Raw genomic sequence first — 12,602 nt, 5'->3', positions numbered from 1 at the left:
CTGCCCCATAGTTTTGGCTACTGACGGTATTTTACAACCTTCAGGCACTTATGTGGGTATCATCCTATAACTGCTCATTCAAAAATATGATACGCACATTAAAGTCACAACACAATTTTTTAACATTCTGAGCATGCCGGTCATTGATGCAAATGACAAATTGGTGACAATTGACATCAAAAGTCTGTACACTTCAATTCTGCATGATCTAGGTCAAGTGGTGATCAAATAGATCCTTCTCTGAGAAGGAGAAGGAGAAGGAGTAGTTGGAGCTTCTAAGGAATTCATTATTTATCTATTGGACGTTATATCGAAAAACTCTTACTTCAGGCACAAATCACTGTTACGGCCATGGGTGCCAAAATGGCTCCACATATGCAAATGCATTTATGGTCAAATTTGAACACAATCATGTTACCCAGCACCCAGTTTGGCAAAATTGCATCAAATAATGGGGTCGCTACATTGAGGACATTTTTGGTATGGAAGAGCTCAATGAAGAACGTACAGATTTCCTCAATTACCTCAACATGATAGAAAGTTCACGCATGAGAACCTAGGTTGCACTTCATTAACTTAATAATAACTTCACAGGTTCCTTACATCTCTACCACAATCTACACAAAACCAATCGATCACAATAACTCACTGCAAAGGGTGAGTTTTCATCCACCATCCACAAAAGAGGACAACCCTACAGTAAGCTCCTAAGGATCAGGAGTATCATCAACGACAGTGAGAAGTGCAGGACAGAGTTAGACCAGATTTTGAGCAAATTCCAAAAAAGAGGCTATCAACAGGATGAGTTGGTCGTAGCCCGAGACATGGCAGAACAAAAAGACTGTTCCTGCCAATTGGTTTCTAGGAGTAGACAGAGGGTCCAAGAAGATACATCATTTCTTTTTATCAACAAATACAGTGCACAATCATCATGGATTTAAACGATTATTCTTAAAGACTTGCCTATATTAACATGTGATACCAAGATGCAGCAATTTTTCAGTGTAAACAGAGATTTGCCCATGGGGGAGCAGTAATCTAAGGGATATTTTAGTAAGAATAACACCAAGAACACCTGGACAGGCTTCATCTAAATAGAAAGGTACAGTGCCACACTTAACTTAACAGCTTCAATGACATTATAATAGGCAAGCATGTCATGTATACCATGTCAGGCGAAAAGGATTTCACTAAGATATTTATCGACGTGCAACTCTAAGAATGTGATGTATTCCATCAAATGCCCTTATGGCCTTTTATATGTAGGCCAAACATCCAGGAAAGTGTGAATAAGTTGGAATGAGCATCAATCTAATGTTCACACACGTTACCTCAGCTTATCAGTTGCAAGACACTCCTTAGAAATCGGATATCAGTTGTCACCAATAAAGATTCAAATCTTAGAGGTAGTCAACGACAAGGACCTAAAGATGGCCATTAACAAGAGACTCGAACAAAGAGAAACCTATCGGATAGACAGGTTAGACACAGTCATTCATTCCGAATGGGCTTAATGAAGAAGTGAGCTTTTCTTTTTTTCTGAGATTCCTTGAGGGACGGCAACACATGTAAGCACAATTAGTTTACAATATGATTACCGTTCACCTTGAGATATGGATGACATCGTTTATCAACACATCAAAATGTCTGATGATTCTTCATATATGTCCCGGGGACTCTATTTAGTTACTTTCAAATGCTGTGTGTGTTTACCAATGGACCCAATTGTTCGAACATCCTCAGCATGTATTACGAACCCTCAAGAACTGTTAATCAGAAAATAAGCTTTCACGTGTTGAAGTGAGATTATCTATGTGTTAGGTTTAGGAAATTGTACACTGACCCGCAGTTTGATGTCCGAGCTGGGCATGAAGATAAGATGGGAATTCCCCACTCTGTCAGGCCCTCGAATGAAAATGACAGTGCAGAGCTGGGAAAACCCTCCAAAGTAGGGGAAAAACCTGTAGGCAGATCTGTGGTATAAGTAGATCTGCTTGCAGTTGTAGCAAGAAGTGGAGGTGTCAGCTGCAATCCGGGAGTTGCTAGAAGGAAGGGATTCCTGCTGGGAAGACTGCCAAGGTGCATAGGGTTCCAGTAGCAGGCTGGCAGAAGATCTTTGCTTGTATCCAAAAAGAGGCAGAATAAATCAATAAGCGCGTGGCTCTGGCAGATGAACAGAAGACTGGGAAGATGGCAGTAGCAGGGTACAAGGAACACATTGTGCTTCAGAGTAACCAGCCAGTGGGGTGCAAGGAGCGTGCTGTGTGTCAGAACAGCCAGCAGGGTGTGAGAAATGCGTGAGCAGGACAGGAGAGAGAGAGACGTGAAGGTAATAGAGAGTGATGAGCACTGCTCAGAAAGTCCAAGAAGTAGAACCCGGCGTGGAGCCCCGGATGAATAAGAAGCAGTAGAGGCAAGGAACAGACATGGTATGGAGCAAGGAGAAGCCAGGACAAAAGTGAAAGCGGGTGGAAGGAAAGAAGCGAGAAGTGCTACCTAAGGCAGAGAGCTGCAGGAGCGAAATGCAAGGAGCACATAGTCAATCACAGCAGGATACCTGAAGGAGGGTCCGGAGAGTCGACCGCAGGGAAATCACTTCACATAGCGCCAGGAAAAGAGTAGCAACATCAGGAGCTGCCGATGTCAGATTCTAAAATAAGCTATTTCCTGCATTTTTCTGAACATGCGCTTGACTGGGCTGCAACACTAGACCCAGGGACTAGAATGGATAGTTTTCCTTCTCCATTTGTCCCATGTATTCCAGGAGTGAAGAGTCTTGACACTATGGTATATAGGTCGACAACTTTTAGAATTGTCAGTTGCACAAAGATTTAACAAGACTTAATAACAGATACTTGTTTTGTGTACATATGCTATATTTATCATTGTCTACAATGCAATTGTTGATTCAGTAACAGGAGCATGCAATTGGGAAATATGTATTTAAGTGGGATGATCTATGTCATAATTATCATTTCTGCTGACTCTTCACATTGCGATTTATGAATAACTGGTATTAATGACTATGTATAGGAAGAGCACTTTTTGGGCAGGTTATTACTTCGCTCGCCCTGGACGAATCTTCATCAAACTTTGCAAAAAAAGTATATGGCCCACTCTGAATTTGCAAAGTTTGGTGAGGTTTGGTCCATGGGGGGCAAAGTTATAGGGGGGGTCCGAAATTTTTTTTTTCCCATAGACATAATGGGAAAAAACTTTGCTCACGCCTACAGCCCAAACCGCTGGACGGATTTACACCAAATTTGCAGCAGGAGTGGCGGCTTGGTCCCGAAAGCGTGCTCTTTTTTTATTTGGTGTAAATCCGTCCAATAGTTTTTAAAAAAAAGACAAAAATGTAAGTGAAAAAAATTAGTGACATCTGTATCCGCTTTGTGGACACACATCCCTGTTTGCTCCGCGGACAGGACAGGGATTGGGCAAGCAACTTGCGTGATGTCTGCGGACATCTGACGTGCTCTCCCATTGGCTGCAGTAAAGCGTGCAGTGCGTCTTATTTTCAGTTTATTGTTCATATATTGGCATCTGTGGCAAGCTCTGCAGTGACTTCAGACTTCACAAGTGATTATCACAACGTAACATTCTGATGCGATAAGATCAGAGGACAGCAGGTCCTCCAATGGGGCTGTGTGAGGCTCATGTGGATTACACTTCCTGAACGTCCCAGGCTGCTGCAGATTTGCAGGAGACACTCCATCGGTACACGGTGGCCTGCGGAGGACCGAGGAGCGGATATCCCGTTCCCCCCACCCCCACTCATTACCCGTGTCTCCCTCCTGTATCCCCCCAACCCCCGCTCATTACCCGTGTCTCCCTCCTGTATCCCCCAACCCCCGCTCATGCCCGTGTCTCCCTCGTGTTCCCCCACCCCCACTCATTACCTGTGTCTCTCTCTTGTTTCCCCTCACCCCCTGCTCATTACCGTGTCTCCCTCCTGTACCCCCCCACCCCCAGCTCATGCCCATGTCTCTCTCTTGTTTGCCCCCACCCCCACTCATGCCCCGTGTCTCCCTCCTGTTCCCCCACCGCCCGCTCATGCCCCGTGTCTCCCTCATGTTCTCCCCACCCCCCGCTCATTCCCCGTGTCTCCCCTGCTCCCCCCACCCCTGCTCATGCCCTGTGTCTCCCTCGTGTTCCCACCACCCCCTGCTCATGCCCTGTATCTCCCTGCTGTTGCCCCCATCCCCCGCTCATGCCCCGTGTCTCCCTCCTGTTGCCCCCACCCCGCTCATGCTCCGTGTCTGTCTCCTGTTACCCTCACCCCCGCTCAAGCCCCATGTCTCCCTGCTGTTGCCCCCATCCCCCGCTCATGCCCTGTGTCTCCCTCCTGTTGCCCCCACCCCCGCTCATGCCCCGTGTCTGTCTCCTGTTACCCCCACCCCCGCTCATGCCCCGTGTCTCCCTGCTGTTGCCCCCCCAGCCCCCACTCATGCTCCGTGTCTCCCTGCTGTCGCCACCACCCCCCGCTCATGCCCCGTGTCTCTCTCCTTTTATCCCCCACCCCCGCTCATGCCCCATGTCTCCCTCATGTTCCCCCCACCCCCCCGCTCATGCCCTGTGTCTCCCTGCTGTTGCCTTCCACCCCCCGCTCATGCCCTGTGTCTCTCTCCTGTTGCCCCCCACCCCCCTGGTCATGCCCTGTATCTCCCTGCTGTTGCCCCCCACCCCCTGCTCATGCCACCTGTCTCTCTCCTGTTGCCCCCCACCCCTGCTCATGCCCCGTGTCTCCCTGCTGTTGCCCTCCACCCTCCGCTCATGCCCCGTGTCTCCCTGCTGTTGCCCCCCCACCCCCGCTCATGCACCGTGTCTCTCTCCTGTTACCCCCAACCCCCTCTCATGCCCTGTGTCTCTCTCCTGTTGCCCCCCACCCCCGATCATGCCCCGTGCCTCCCTGCTGTTGCCCCCCACCCCCCGCTCATGCCCCGTGTCTCTCTCCTGTTCCCCCCACCCCCCGGTCATGCCCCGTTTCTCCCTGCTGTTGCCCCTCACCCCCAGTCATGCCACGTGTCTCCCTGCTGTTGCCCCCCACTCATGCCCTGTGTCTCCCTGCTGTTGCCCCCAACCCCCGCTCATGCTTGTGTCACTCCCCTGTTACCCCCACCCCCCTCTCATGCCCCGTGTCTCTCTCCTGTTGTCCCCCAGCTCCCGGTCATGCCCCGTGTCTCCCTGCTGTTGCCCCCCACCCGCGCTCATTCCCCATGTCTCTCTCCTGTTGCCCCCCACCCCCGATCATGCCCCATGTCTCCCTGCTGTTGCCCCCAACCCCCCGCTCATGCCCCGTGTCTCTCTCCTGTTCCCCCCACCCCCCGGTCATGCCCTGTGTCTCCCTGCTGTTGCCCCTCACCCCCCAGTCATGCCCTGTGTCTCCCTGCTGTTGCCCCCCACTCCCGCTCATGCCTCGTGTCTCCCTGCTGTTGCCCCCCACCCCCCGCTCATGCCCCGTGTCTTCCTGCTGTTGCCACCCACCCCTCTCTCATGCCCCGTGTCTCTTTCCTGTTACTCCCCACCCCCTCTCATGCCCCGTGTCTCTCTCCTGTTGCACCCCACCCCCAGTCATGCCCCGTGTCTCCCTGCTGTTGCCCCCCACCCAAGCTCATGCACCGTGTCTCCCTGCTGTTGCCCCCACCCCCTGTTCATGCCCGTGTCGCTCTCCTGTTGCCCTCCACCCCCCGCTGATGCCCCGTGTCTCTCTCCTGTTCCCCCCACCCCCTCTTATGCCCCATGTCTCTCTCCTGTTACCCCGCACCCCCCTCTCATGACCCATGTCACTCTCCTGTTACCCCCCTCCCCCCTCTCATGCCCTGTGTCTCTCTCCTGTTGCCCCCCACCCCCGGTCATGCCCCGTGTCTCCCTGGTGTTGCCCCCCACCCCCCGATCATTCCCCGTGTCTCTCCCCTGTTACCCCCCACCCCCTGCTTATGCCCCGTGTCTCCCTGCTGTTGCCCCCAACCCCCTGGTCCCGCCCCGTGTCTCCCTGCTGTTGCTCCCACCCCCGTTCATGCCCCGAGTCTCCCTGCTGTTGCTGCCACCCCACCCCCTGCTCATACCACGTGTCTCTCTCCTGTTACCCCCCTCTCATGCCCCGTGTCTCCCTCGTGTCCCCCTCACCCCCGCTCATGCCCCATGTCTCCCTGCTGTTGCTCCCCACCCCCTCTCATGCCCCGTGTCTCTCTCGTGTTGCCCCCACCCCCTGCTCATGCCCTGTGTCTCTCTCCTGTTGCCCCCCACCCCCCGTTCATGCCCCGTGTCTCCCTGCTGTTGCCCCCACACACCGCTCATGACCTGTGTCTCTCTCCTGTTCCCCCCACCCCCCTCTCATTCCTCATGTCTCTCTCCTGTTCCCCCCACCCCCCGGTCATGCCCCGTGTCTCCCTGCTGTTGCCCCCCACCCCCGCTCTTTCCCTGTTTCTCTCCCCTGTCACCCCCCACCCCCCGCTCATGGCCATGTCTCCCTGCTGTTGCCCCCCACCCCCCAGTCATGCCCCTTGTCTCCCTGCTGTTGCCCCCCACCCTCTGGTCATGCCCCATGTCTTCCTGCTGTTGCCCCCCACCCCCTCTCATGCCCCGTGTCTCTTTCCTGTTACGCCCCACCCCCCTCTCATGCCCCGTGTCTCTCTCCTGTTCCCCACACCCCCGTCATGCCTTGTGTCTCCCTGCTGTTGCCCCCCACCCACGCTCATGCCCCGTGTCTCATTCCTGTTCCCCCCACCCCCCGCTCATGCCCCGTGTCTCTCTCCTATTGCCCCCCCACCCCCGGTCATGCCCCATGTCTCAATGTTGTTGCCCCTCACCCCCCGCTCATGCCCCGTGTCTCTCTCCTGTTACCCCCCACCCCCGGTCATGGCCCGTGTCGCCCTGCTGTTGCCCCCCACCCTCCGCTCATGCCCTGTGTCTCTCTCCTGTTACCCCCACCCCCCAGTCATGCCCCATGTCTCCCTGCTGTTTCCCCCCACTACCCGCTCATGCCCCATGTCTCTCTCTTGTTACCCCCATCCCCCGGTCATGCCCTGTGTCTCCCTGCTGTTGCCCGCCACCCCCCGCTAATGCCTCGTGTCTCTCCTGTTCCCCCAACCCCACGCTCATGCCTCGTGTCTCCCCTGTTCCCCCCACCCACTGCTCATGCCCCATGTCTCTGTCCTGTTACCCCCCCAACCCCCTCTCATGCCCCGTGTCTCTCTCCTGTTACCCCCAACCCCTCTCAGGCCCCATGTCTCTCTCCTGTTATCTCCCACCCCTCTCATGCGCGTGTCTCTCTCCTGTTGCCCCCCACCCCCGGTCATGCCCCATGTCTCTCTGCTGTTGCCCCCCACCCCCCCGCTCATGCCCCGTGTCTTCCCCTGTTATCCCCCACTCCCCGCTCATGACCGTGTCTTCCTGCTGTTGCCCCTCACCCCCCGATCATGCCCCATGTCTCCCTGCTGTTGCCCCCCCACTCCCCTTTCATGCCCGGTGTCTCACTGCTGTTGCCCCCCACCCCCTGCTCATGCCCCGTGTCTCTCTCTTGTTACCCCCCACCCCCTCTCATGCCCCGTGTCTCCCTCGTGTTCCCCCACCACCCGCTCATGCCCCGTATCTCCCTGCTGTTGTCAACGACCCGCCTCTTATGACCCGTGTGTCTCTTCTGTTACCCACCACCCCCCTCCCATGCCCCGTGTCTCTCTCCTGTTCCCCCGACACCCTGGTCATGCCCGTGGCTCCCTGCTGCTGCCCCCCACCCCCGCTCATGCCCCGTGTCTTTCTATTGTTACCCCCACCCCCGGTCATGCCCCGTGTCTCCCTGATGTTGCCTCCCACCGCCCTCTCATGCCCCGTGTCTCTCTCCTGTTACCACCCTCTCATGCCCCGTGTCTCTCTCCTGTTGCCCCCCACCCCCCAGTCATGCCCCATGTCTCCCTGCTGTTGCCCCCCACCACCCGCTCATGCCCCGTGTCTCTCTCCTGTTACCCCCCACACCTGGTCATGCCCCATGTCTCCCTGCCTGCCGTTGCCCCCCAACCCCCGCTCATGCCCCGTGTCTCTCTCCGGTTGCCCCCCACCCCCTCTCATGCCCTGTGTCTCTCTCCTGTTACCCCCCACCCCCTCTCATGCCCCGTGTCTCTCTCCTGTTACCCCCCACCCCCCGCTCATGCCCCGTATCTCCCTGCTGTTGCCCCCCACCCCCGCTCATGCCCCGTGTCTCTCTCCTGTTCCCCCCAACCCCCAGTCATGGCCCTTTTCTCCCTGCTGTTGCCCCTCAACCCCCGCTCATGCCCCGTGTCTCCCTGCTGTTGCCCCCCACCCCCCGCTCTTGCCCTGTGTCTCTCTCCTGTTGCCCCCCACCCCCCGCTCATGCCCCGTGTCTCTCTCCTGTTACCCCCCCTCACCCCTCTCAAGACCCGTATCTCTCCCTGTTACCCCCACACCCCTCTCATCTCTCATGCCCTGTGTCTCTCTCCTGTTGCCCCCCACCCCCCGGTCATGCCCTGTGTCTCCCTGCTGTTGCCCCCCACCCACTACTCATGCCCCGTGTCTCTCTCCTGTTACCCCCACCCCCCTCTCATGCCCTGTGTCTCTCTCCTGTTGCCCCCCACCCACCGGTCATGCCCCGTGTCTCCCTGCTGTTGCCCCCAACCCCCGCTCATGCCCCGTGCCTCTCTCCTGTTACCCCCCGCTCATTCCCAGTGTCTCCCTGCTGTTGCCCCTCACCCCCTGCTCACGCCCTGTGTCTCTCTCCTGTTACCCCACCCCCCTCTCATGCCCCGTGTCTCTCTCCTGTTGCCCCCCACCACCCGGTCATGCCCCGTGTCTCCCTGCTGTTGCCCCCCGCTCATTCCCTGTGTCTCTCTCCTGTTGCCCACCACCCTCGGTCATGCCCCGTGTCTCCCTGCTGTTCCCCCCCGCTCATGCCCCGTGTGTCACTACTGTTCCCCCCACCCCTCCGGTAATGCTCCATGTCTCCCTGCTGTTTCCCCTCACCCCCCGCTCATGCCCCATGTCTCTCTCCTGTTGCCCCCCACCCCCCGCTCATGCCCTGTGTCTCTCTCCTGTTGCCCCTGCCCCCAGCTTATGCCCCGTGTCTCTCTCCTGTTACCCCCACCCCCATCTCATGCCCCGTTTCTCCCTGCTGTTGCCCCTCACCCTCCACTCATGCCCCGTGTCTCCCTGCTGTTGCCCCCACCCCCCGCTCATGGCCCGTGTCTCTCTCCAGTTACCCCCCACACCCCTCTCATGCCCCGTGTCTCTCTCCTGTTGCCCCCCACCCCCTGGTCATGCCTTGTGTCTTCCTGCTGTTGCCCCCCTCGCCCCGCTAATGCCCCGTGTCCCTCCCCTGTTACCCCCCAACCCTCCGCTCATACCCCATGTCTCCAGGCTGTTGCCCCCCACCCCGGTTATGCCCCGTGTCTCCCTGCTGTTGCCCCCCACCCACCACTCATGCCACGTGTCTCCCTGCTGTTGCCCCCTACTCATGCCCCGGGTCTCTCTCCTGTTACCCCCCACCCCCTCTCATGCCCCGTGCCTCTCTCCTGTTGCCCCCACCCCATGCTCATGCCCCGTGTCTCTCTCCTGTTACACACCACCGCCCTCTCATGCCCCGTGTCTCCCTGTTGTTGCCCCCCACCCTCCGCTCATGCCCCGTATCTCCCTGCTGTTGCCCCCCACCCCCTGCTCATGCCCCATGTCTCTCTCCTGTTACCCCATCCCCCTCCCATGCCCCGTGTCTCTCTCCTGTTACCCCCCAACCCCCGCTCATGCCCCGTGTCTCACTGCTGTTACCCCCCACCCCCCGCTCATGCCCCGTGTCTCTCTCCTGTTACCCCCCAACCTCCTCTCATGCCCCGTGTCTTCCTGCTGTTGCCCCTCACCCCCCGGTCATGCCCCATGTCTCCCTGCTGTTGCCCCCTACCCCCCACTCATGCCCCATGTCACCCTGCTGTTGCTCCCCCACCCCCCACTCATGCCCCGTGTCTCTCTCCTGTTACCCCACTCACATGCCCCGTGTCTCCCTCGTGTTCCCCCCACCCCCCGCTCATGCCCCCTGTCTCCCTGCTGTTGTCCCCCACCCCCCTCTCCTGCCCCGTGTCTCTCTCCTGTTACCCCCCACCCCCTCTCATGCCCCACGTCTCTCTCCTGTTGCCCCCCACCCCTTGTCATGCCTCGTGTCTCCCTGCTGTTGCCCCCCCGCTCATGCCCCGTGTCTCTCTCCTCTTACCCCCAACCCCCGGTCATGCCCCTTGTCTCCCTGTTGTTGCCGCCCACCTCCACTCATGCCCCGTGTCTCTCTCCTGTTGCCCCCCACTCCCCCAGTCATGCCCTGTGTCTCTCTCCTGTTACCCCCTCCCCCGGTCATGCCCCATGTCTCCCTGCTGTTGCCCCCACACACTGCTCATGACCCGTGTCTCTCTCTTGTTCCACCCACCCCCCACTCATGTCTCGTGTCTCCCCTGTTCCCCCCCACCCCCGCTCATGCCCTGTGTCTCCCTGCTGTTGCCCCCCACCCCCCGCTCATGCCCCGCGTCTCTCTCCTGTTCCCCCCACACCCCCGGCCCCCGGTCATGCCCCGTGTCTCCCTGCTGTTGCCCCTCACCCCCTAGTCATGCCCCGTGTCTCCCTGCTGTTGCCCCCCACTCCCTGCTCATGTTCCGTGTCTCTCTACTGCTACCCCCCCACGCCCCTCTCATGACCCATATCTCTCTCCTGTTACCCCCACCCCCCTCTCATGCACTGTGTCTCCCTGCTGTTGCCCCAACCCCGCTCATGCCCCGTGTCTCTCTCCTGTTACCCCCACCCACCTCTCATGCCCCATGTCTCTCTCCTGTTGCCCCCCCACCCCCCCGGTCATGCCCTGTGTCTCCCTGCTGTTGCTCCGCACCCCGGCTCATTCCCTGTGTCTCTCTCCTGTTACCCCCCACCCCCGGTCATGCCCCGTGTCTCCCCGCTGTTGCCCCCCACCCACCGCTCATGGCCCGTGTCTCTCTCCTGTTCCCCCCACCCTCCCTCTCATGCCTTGTGTCTCCCTCGTGTTCCCCCCACCACCCGCTCATGCCCCGTGTCTCCCTGCTGTTGTCACCCACCCCTCTCTCATGCCCCGTGTCTCTTTCCTGTTACTCCCCACCCCCCTCTCATGCCTTGTGTCTCTCTCCTGTTGCCCCCCACCCGCAGTCATGCCCCGTGTCTCCCTGCTGTTGCCCCCACCCCAAGCTCATGCACCGTGTCTCCCTGCTGTTGCCCCCACCCCCTGTTCATGCCTGTGTCTCTCTCCTGTTGCCCCCCACCCCCTCTCATGCCCCATGTCTCTCTCCTGTTACCCCCCACCCCCCTCTCATGACCCATGTCACTCTCCTGTTACCTCCCTCCCCCCTCTCATGCCTTGTGTCTCTCTCCTGTTGCCCCCCACCCCCGGTCATGCTTCGTGTCTCCCTGGTGTTACCCCCCACCCCCCGATCATTCCCCGTGTCTCTCCCCTGTTACCCCCCACCCCCCGCTCATGCCTCTTGTCTCCCTGCTGTTGCCCCCAACCCCCTGGTCCCGCCCCGTGTCTCCCTGCTGTTGCTCCCACCCCCGCTCATGCCCCGTGTCTCGGTGCTGTTGCTGCCACCCCACCCCCAGCTCATGCACCGTGTCTCTCTCCTGTTACCCCCCTCTCATGCCCCGTGTCTCCCTCGTGTCCCCCTCACTCCCCGCTCATGCCACGTGTCTCCCTGCTGTTGCTCCCCACCCCCCTCTCATGCCCCGTGTCTCTCTCCTGTTGCCCCCCACCCCCAGTCATGCCTCGTGTCTCCCTGCTGTTGCCCCCACCCCACGCTCATGCCCCGTGTCTCTCTCCTCTTACCCCCACACCCGGTCATGCCCCGTGTCTCCCTGCTGTTGCCCCCCACCCTTTGCTCATGCCCTGTGTCTCTCTCCTGTTGCCCCCCACCCCCGTTCATGCCCCGTGTCTCCCTGCTGTTGCCCCCACACACCGCTCATGACCCGTGTCTCTCTCCTGTTCCCCCCACCCCCCTCTCATTCCTCATGTCTCTCTCCTGTTCCCCCCACCCCCCGGTCATGCCCCGTGTCTCCCTGCTGTTGCCCCCCACCCCCGCTCTTTCCCTGTGTCTCTCCCCTGTCACCCCCCACCCCCCGCTCATGGCCATGTCTCCCTGCTGTTGCCCCCTACCCCCCAGTCATGCCCCTTGTCTCCCTGCTGTTTCCCCCCACCCTCCGGTCATGCCCCATGTCTCCCTGCTGTTGCCCCCACCCCCGCTCATGCCCCGTGTCTCTCTCCAGTTACCCCGAACCCCCCTCTCATGCCCCATGTCTCCCTCGTGCTCCCCCCATCCCCCGCTCATGCCCCGTGTCTTCCTGCTGTTGCCCCCCACCCCCTCTCATGCCCCGTGTCTCTTTCCTGTTACGCCCCACCCCCTCTCATGCCCCGTGTCTCTCTCCTGTTCCCCCCACCCCCGTCATGCCCCGTGTCTCCCTGCTGTTGCCCCCCACCCACGCTCATGCCCCGTGTCTCATTCCTGTTCCCCCACCCCCCGCTCATGCCCCGTGTCTCTCTCCTATTGCCCCCCCACCCCCCGGTCATGCCCTGTGTCTCAATGTTGTTGCCCCTCACCCCCAGC

The sequence above is a fragment of the Ambystoma mexicanum genome, chromosome 10 (assembly GCF_040938575.1).
Source record: "Ambystoma mexicanum isolate Mex_15411 chromosome 10, UKY_AmexF1_1, whole genome shotgun sequence".
In the NCBI taxonomy this organism is placed as follows: domain Eukaryota; kingdom Metazoa; phylum Chordata; class Amphibia; order Caudata; family Ambystomatidae; genus Ambystoma; species Ambystoma mexicanum.
Note: the sequence above shows the minus strand (reverse complement) of the source record.